The sequence below is a fragment of the Gossypium hirsutum genome, chromosome D06 (assembly GCF_007990345.1).
Source record: "Gossypium hirsutum isolate 1008001.06 chromosome D06, Gossypium_hirsutum_v2.1, whole genome shotgun sequence".
Classification (NCBI taxonomy): Eukaryota; Viridiplantae; Streptophyta; class Magnoliopsida; order Malvales; family Malvaceae; genus Gossypium; species Gossypium hirsutum.
The window spans coordinates 44,957,522-44,966,243 of record NC_053442.1 but is presented as its reverse complement, the minus strand read 5'-3'; the positions used below and the strand labels follow the sequence as shown (position 1 = coordinate 44,966,243).

The window sequence follows — 8,722 nt, the reverse complement described above, 5'->3', positions numbered from 1 at the left end:
AATGCCTCGAATGAAAATTTGATTGTTGGACAGAATGATATGATCTCCAAAGGAGAAACATGGCGATGCATGGAACGTTAGGGCTACCGAATGAGTCTGGTAGCCACACTTAATTTGAACTTAAACTTTAAAAAATGTTGTAATTTTTTGTACATTTGAATTTTTTATTTTAATTAGGTTAGGAAGTTTTAATTAGATTAGGATTTTGGCTATAGGCAGCTAGAGGGAGTCTATTAGGGACTTATTTGAAATTAGAGGTAAAACATAGGAATCGACACACCCATTCAAAAATAGAGAAATTTAGGGCACTGTCACGACACCAAACCTCGATGTTGCAACATTGAACTTCGAAGCTCTTAGGATTTTAAAATTTAGGGCGATGTTGTGACACCACATCTCATTGTTGTAACATTACACTTCGAACCTAAAATATTTCCAAATTCAACCCCGTGTCATGACACTACACCTCAATTTCATGAAACAACTTTTTAAATCTAAATTACTTCTAAACTTGGGGCCCATGTCGCGACACAGAACTTCAAATTCAAAACTTGGTAAAATTTTTGGTTTAATGTTGGTAAAATTATTTCAAGGATGAGACATTGGCTTGGTTGTTAAGAGAAAACAATGAGACATTTTAATTAGCTTAGGAAGTCGAGTTCAGTTCCCTTCCATTGCAAATTGTCAATTTTTCTATTTTTTCTCCCACTCCCCTATTTTTACGTCTCCCAGCCTAGTAAACCCTAGGTATTTATACTAATTTTTCACCTTTTTCCTTGTTTCATTTACTTCTCTTGTCGTCCCTCCCATATGCCTTTTCCTTTCTCTAAAATTTTCTTCTTTCTTCAATGATTTCACCATAGTTGTACTACACCCTTGCTTAAGTTTTTGCAATTAGTTTTCCAGCCACCTTGCTAGTTATTTAACCTCCTAGACCAGCCCATTTTCTTCCCTAAAACTCACCTCTATGTCACCCCGTCCAACCTCTCTCTTTTGTCCATTGCTTCCCCTTTTCTCTATTCATAGTGTTATCATTTTCCTTCACTTTTGCTCTCCCTTGTGAACCAAAATTTTGCTACTATTTTAAAAGCCAAGAAACCATTGTTCCAACCTTAAAAATAATTTTTTTCTTTCCAAAGATCCATCCTCGTGTCGCCCAAGTCAACCCTTTTTCTATCATCGCTTGTGGTGTTGCCGCCCCTTGGAACACCATTGTTTTGGTTGTCGTTTTATTTTCAATTGTCGTCCCTTATAGAAGTGAGTTTCCCAATTTCTTCTCTATTTAGATCCAATCTCAATTTTCTTAATTGATGGGGAATCCAAGTTCGTTTATCTGACAAATCAGATCTAGTTTTCGGGTAGTGTTAAGTGCAAATCTATGCGAGATCTTACATTGTCTTGATTTCATTAGTGGTTGTTGCTTTGGTCGATTACTATAAGGCCTTAAATTTAATATTAGATATTAGAATTATTTATGTTTTAGGTTCTGATTTGAACATCCCAGATCAACAGTGAAGTTGGAGTTTGTTCGCTCCCTTGTTTCACATCAAATCAGTGTAAGTTACTTAACCGAATTGGATCTGAAAATTAATTAGTGTAACACTGATTTGGTTGAACCCTTAGGGGGTTTTTCAAGGCTATTTTAGTAGTATTTTAACATGTTAGATGTTTTAATTTGGTTTTAGGTATGTTTAAGGAATTAGTGCGGATACACAGACTCTTATGGCTTAGTGTTGATTAGTGCATAACAAGGTGTGGGTCCTAACCTTATTTAATTGGTTGTTAAATTCTTATTATAAATTGAAATTTTTTATAAAATTCTTTCTGGCTGGGCATAGTTTAATGGCCTATTAGGCATATTAAAATTTTTTTAACAATGTATGTGACTTTAAAACTACTGATTGAATGGTTAAGCCTTTACCGAGATTGTTTGTATGCGTAACTATAATACTTGATTGGTTGATTGATTGCCAAATTTATGGATTGATGTATGCTGAATGTGACATTCTTTGAATTGAGGTTATATTTAGTTCATTGAATATGGGATGCATGTGTAATGTTCGACTTATAATGACACTTGTTCAAACTGCGTACTAGGCATGACTAGATTGTATTGTATGTTACATACCAATGAAACTGTTGAATTGATTGACTGATTGAGTAAAAATCTAAACTAAGCATGTAATAAGAGCATAATTAAATGCTAATATTATTGTTAAATGAAGAGTATGCAAAGTGTACACCAACACTGATTATTGATATGCATGTTAAGCATGCTATTTGACCATAACTAATATTGAAAGCATGAACTGCTCATTAATTGTATGCCATATTGAATTTTCATGGGGTGCGTAATTGTGGTTGACAGAGGAGTTTCGTGTAGTATTGACGGTAGTTAAAGTCAGCATTATTGTTGTCTGTGCATTACACCGGAAGTATCGAGGAGATTGGATATTTTATCGCATTATTGGAAGCTTTTATTTGCAACCATGTTGTGTATTCACAACCTACTGATAGTGTATTAACCTGAAAATTGCTATTGGTGGTTAATCCCCAAAATTATTGGCAACTCGTCTGCGTATTTATTGGCAGTTTAACTACACTATTGTACTGATGGTTTATCCACATCGAGCTTCAGCAAGCATTGATTGGTGATTGGAAAATGAGTTCTAGGGAAACTTGTGATGTGTAGCGGATGATTGGATAGGAATTATCCTGCACATTGCATCATACTCATGACATATACGTGCGTTATAGAAATGGTAATGAGATTTTCCATGTACTGAATTGTAATGAAATTGTTGATTGTTCATGTTATTGTTGACTTACACTGAGTCATTATATGCTCACCCCCTAGTCTTAACTTCTCAGGTAATGATCGAGACTAGGACCGGACCCGACATGTGGGCGTATCATGGACTTTAGACTATTTTCACTTTAAATAATTTTCCCTAAGTTGTTATTCAATTTTTGAAACTGTAAAGCTTAATTTTGTATTGTGGTTTGTGGGTTTTTGGATTTGGGTTTTATGCATGCATTATTTAGCACATTGAAAATAAATATATGTAAATCAAAAATGCATGTTACTCGACTTAATTGAAATTTGACATGACTAGTGTTTTCTGGTGCATTAAAAGATAACAAGATTTTGCAAAACAAAGTGTCAAACTCCGAGTTTATAAAAAAATGTAACCATCAATAATAAAATGAGTCTTAAGAATAGATGGCTAAATAAATGTATGTTATCCAAACTAACTTAAGTGCAATCACGATTTATCCAAAGTGAGTCTAAATAGGGTTTTTATGGTCTGTAGGGTTACTTAGTCACTTCTATGACTAACGTAGTCTCACAATCTGGACATAACGTTTAGGCGGAGTTGGGGAGGTTACAACACCAACCCTTAGTGTCGTGAAACCAGTGCCGGGTTTGTAATTCCAGACCCAGATTTATGCGTAACCTAACTGTTTAGTATAAATACTAAACATATTTTTTACCCTAATCTCCACTTCTAATCACTCTCTAAACACTCCCTTAATCTCCCAACAACAGCAGAACCTCTCCCCATTCTCTGTTGCTTCCATTTTTCACCATTCGCCATTAGTTTGTTGAACATTTTCACGCCACTACCATTGCTGCTATCGCTCTTTGTTGTTGGCAACCAATTCCATCAACAATTTTAGTGATAAAACTCTTTCACCTTTATTTTATTTTATTTCATTTTATTTTTATCATTATAAATTTTTAGATTATTTTTTTTTTATATTGTGTATTCAATGGCCTCGAGAAAAGTTCGTAAAACAACGCAATTGGCTGGATCAGGGAAATTCGATTCCACCCGATTTTGGAGTCAAGAAGTTTAAAAACACATCTTGGAACTCCAAGGTAAAAAATTCATCCAAGAACGCAATTTTGACCCTTCGTTCAATTTGAATGATGATATTTGAGATTTAATTTGAGCTAATAAATGGATAGACTTTTGCCTTACACCAAAAGAGCCGGTGATCAACTCAGTGGTGTACGAGTTTTACGCCTTACTAAAAAATAGGAAAATAAAAAAATCCCAACATGATGTGCACACTCACGTGATCGTCTGATGCAAGGAGGACCTATGCACCCCTTAGGAAATCTGTAATTTTTATAATGCACCATATTATGTCTCCAACGCATCAGACACACTAGATATCAATTATTTTATAGATGTAAATATGGATGAGATTTTTACATACTTAACCGAGGGGAGAGGCGTTTGGAAATGCCAACCGAGCACTAACATCCCTTTAACATTCAATTAGATAATAATGCTTCCAGTTGCCAAAATGTGGATACAGTTTATCTGCACACGAATTTTTCTAACCCTTAATGTGTCTAACATTAATGCTTTTTGAGCTATTTTGTTGCATTGTATCTTACAACGTAGACAGGTGTGCATCAACAAGTGAATCTAGAATGTGATGTTCACTTGCACTAGTAGCAAGAAGGTAAGGATTTTTTTCTCGCGCCTAGTAACTACCTTATGCAAGAAGGCTAAGGTCTTAATATCCACGATCTAGAAGTTCGTTAAGCCCACTAAGAGTATCCTTAGGAACTCCATCTGTCGAAACCATTTTTTTGAAAACAAAAATTAGTTGTCGACTTAAAAATGAAAATTGGAGTCACCAACAATCTTTTATTGAGGTGTGATTGGATTACCTAAAAATGATTTTGGTCTACGAGTTTTAGAAAAATGGGTTCGGGAGTTAGTTACGTACGAGGAAGGATTAGCACCCTCGTAACGCCCAAAATTGGTACTAAATTAATTATTTAATGTCTTAAAGTCGAATGAAAGAGATTAAAAAAATGATTCTCCTTTTAAATTCTTTATTGAAATTTATTAATTTGAAAACTAAAAAAGAGTTTGGTCATCTTGTTTCTATGAAGAAATCGAAACCTCATAACTTAGGGTACGATTCTTTGAAATTTTGACGACCACACACTAATTTGCTTTTGTTAATAAAAATCTCGTCTCGACATAACAAAATGTCCGATCCAGTGAGTTAGGACACAACATTTTTGAATTCTCAAGAGAGCTTTGGTTTGAAATTGCTTTTTTACATTTTGATTACAAAAGGGATACACAATTTCTTAAATTTCACAAAGAAAATTGAGGCCCAGTAAGTTAGGGCACAATTTCCTTGAGGAACTCGAATTTCGAGTATCACATTATTCTTGGAAAACCTTTGTATAAAATAACTTAGACATTTATATTAAACGCAATCTTTTGAACAAAAAAACAATGGAATAATGATGTGTAATGTGAAATGATAATTCGAAAATAAAATGTACACTAATGAATAATGAATAATAAACAAGTATAAACCAGCATAACAACAATAATTTCAATCATACATTATACCAATACCAATATCAACATTTAAATGCTAATAAAAAAACAAGCCAATTAATGCTAATGCAAACCAAATGTACATGTTTTAAAATAACTAAAAAACAAATGGCGTGAAGGAAAGGGAATTATTATTAATAAACTATATAAAAAGATCTAGGATGAACAATGTATGAACATTTTAAACTAATAGTTTATACATGAAATAATAATGCACTATTGAGCTTTTAAAATAAAAAAGACATAAAAAAATGCAATACCTATGTACACTAATTTTAAAGAAATAATACAAGAGAAGTGAAAAATTTCATAAAATATTATATATAATATATGTAGAAGTTGGAATAAATTAAAGATATTAACATATTTGAAAGAGATGAAATTTACAATAGATTATGTATGTATGTATGTATGTATGTATATATAATGAAAATATTTAATATGAAATATGTATGCACATATAATAATATTATGTAGTAGTATTATGTAAGAAAAAATATTTATACGAATCTAAAAAAAATATGTAATGAGTGAATTTAGAGAAGATATATTATAGAATAAAAATACTAAAGAATGTATAAAACATATCGAACTTGCATAAAAAAAATGACTAATCTAGTGGTGATGAGTATACAACAGTCAATAATACATAATAAATTTCAAAACAATAATACATAATAGATTTTAAAACAAATGTATAATAAATCTAAAATGGTTATTTATAATACCAATGAGATATAGTAAAATGAGATACTAATATATAATAATATAAAACTTAAAATATTAATACACAATAAAAACAATGTATATGTATAAAAAGGCAAATAAATGTATGTAAACTGGTACAAATAATATCATCAATAATTACAAGGATAGTAACATTTAAAATAAAAATAATAATAAGAAGAAGAACATTTAATTAATAGAAAGAAAATAGTGTATCTAAAAGGGCTAATTAAAACAGAAAGTCAAGGGTTGTATTGAAATCCATTTAAAATCAAAGGGGCTTGCACAGCAATTAACGCATAAGTTTTCTCTGGCAAACAAATCAAAACATCGGAAACGGCATCGTTTCAAAAGTCAGTCTCCTTTAATGGTCAATAGACCAAATTAAAAAAAAAGTGAAATTAAGTAACAAAATTTAAAAAATGAAAAATATTAAATTGGAACAAGCTAAAAAACAAAAGGACTTAATGTGCAAATATACCTTTGAGACAAATCGCGCGGATCTTCCCCGGGTCGGGTCACCGCGCGGGTCAGAGGGGAATAAAGGTCAAAACAGCGTCGTTTTGGCCTCTGAACTTAAAACTCAAAATGACGCCGTTTTGATATGAGTATTTAAGCCGAAAATTTTTTAAAACCTTCATTTCAGCCTTGCTTTTTAAAAAGACTTCAAAAACCTTTCAACCCCGTCTCAACTCTTTTTCAACCTTCCAGAATCCGGCCAGCCCGGGTCACCGAACCACCGTGGCGGCCGCCAGACGCCGGCCACTGGCGCCGCCATTCGCGGTGGCCAGAAAATAAAAAACTTATTTTTTTGGATCCTTTCGACTCCCCGACTTAAAAACACTAATTTTTATTAGAATCGGCACCTCCTCCACGAAAAAGGTACGATTTTTATCTTTGTATTTTAGGTTTTTTTAAAGAAAGGAAAAAAATAATAAATAAATAAATAAGAAATCAGAAGGTAAGATCTACCTTCGAAAAAGACTTGTATTTGAACTGACTTTTTCCCCTTTTCTTTTGATTCATTCGTGTCCAAAATACATAAAATCGGGGCCCTTTTTATACCCAAAACTTTCTTATTTTTCCTATTTTTAGACTGTTTCTTTGTTTTTGGACTGTCCTAGTCCGTTTTGCAGGTACACACGTGGCGGCACACGCGGAGAAGGCGGCGCGAAGGGCAGCGTACGGCGGCTGCTAGTGGCTGCTGTTTAGGGTTTTGTTTTTTTAAAACTTTGTGGGCTAGGGTTAGTTTTTAGGTTATTGGGCCTATTTTGGGTTTGGGTTATTTATTGGTTTTGGGTTTTAATTATTTGGGCTGATTTGTAATTGTTATTTGGACTTTTATTTTTTTTATTTTTTTGGGTTTTTATTTGGTTTATTTTGGATAGGCCAAATTGGCCTATTACACCATCTACACACAGTACTTTGAGATCAATTGTAAGCACATCCAAAATTGGAACGAGTGATGGAAGAAAAAGATGGACGTTCCACCATCCCTCAAGCAGAAAACGAAGGGAAAGAGCCAAGGGACTAGTGGCATGACCGATATAGAGTGGGTCATTGGTGGATGCAATAGATGACACCGTTGGGCATGGACTACACCCAATGATTTGGTATTCCCATCTCCGAGCCACTACCAAACTAGTACCCACCCATGCCACAAGTCAGTGAGGAAATAGAGGAGGAGGAAGAAAGCGGCGACGAGGAAGAAGAAAAAGAGTTGGCCCTGAATGATGATTTAGACGAGATGTTCCGATTGAAGCAGCCATCAATTAGAGGAGTAAATATTCGCACCTCGAGTTGCATGAGCCCCACTAGTTCTTTCGGTACGAAGGCTGCCACACCAAACACGGGTCGAATGAAAGACCTGATGATTGATGAGAGTCTACCGGATGCTGATTCTCATTAAAAACTTTTGAAATTTTAATTTTATTTTAATTTTTGGGACTTTTAATTTTTAAATTTTGGATGTTTTAATTTTTGTTTGGAAATTGTTTATTTATTTTCGCTTTAGTTTTCTTTTAGCTAATTTTTATATAAGAACCCCGTACGATATGAAGGACTACATTTCGGAGCTAAACTAGCATGAGGAGGACCACTTGACCGCATTCAAGGATGTTTAACAACAAAATCAAGTAGTCCCTTCTCCTATCTTTGGGACACACATTAAGTACAATGGGCCAAATAAAGTGTGGGGGTAACATAAAAATTTTTCTAATTTTTATGATTTTGTTAGTTATATTTTTCTTTTTTGTATGTGTTTGTTTGTGTATGAGCTTGTAGCAATACAATTAATTGGTTAGGAGCATGTAAATAGGATTGTGTGCTTGAATTCTAAATTTAATTCCATAGAAATTGATTTTAGGTTGTTTAATATTACACTGTTTGGTTCATTTTATTACAATTAGAATAGGTGATAGTGTGTTAAATGCACCAAGTGACTAATAGGTACATGAAAAGCATATATGTTTGTTTTAATAATGTGTGTTAGTATGTTAATATTTAGTTAATCGTAATCCATGAATTGAGACACTTAGGGATGACCTAAGGCGTTGTTTGGTAGACATTTTTGAGTAAAAAATCCGACCTTAATGTAAACTTCTTAGTACCAAAAT

At 33.3% G+C, this 8,722-nt stretch overlaps 1 long non-coding RNA gene across 3 annotated transcripts; it reads left to right on the top strand.

Moving 5' to 3' along the window:
* Nucleotides 1–731: 731 nt before the first annotated feature.
* On the top strand, nt 732–3,047 carry LOC107900379 (uncharacterized). Of its 3 annotated transcripts, XR_005914837.1 has the most exons (4): nt 732–1,556; nt 1,686–1,752; nt 2,369–2,762; nt 2,872–3,047. It is a non-coding gene; the product is annotated as an uncharacterized lncRNA (long non-coding RNA). The 3 variants fall into 3 exon arrangements; XR_005914838.1 differs by lacking the exon at nt 1,686–1,752 and having other exon boundaries at nt 739–1,556; XR_005914836.1 differs by lacking the exons at nt 732–1,556; nt 1,686–1,752 and having other exon boundaries at nt 1,759–2,762.
* The last annotated feature ends 5,675 nt before the right edge of the window (nt 3,048–8,722 follow it).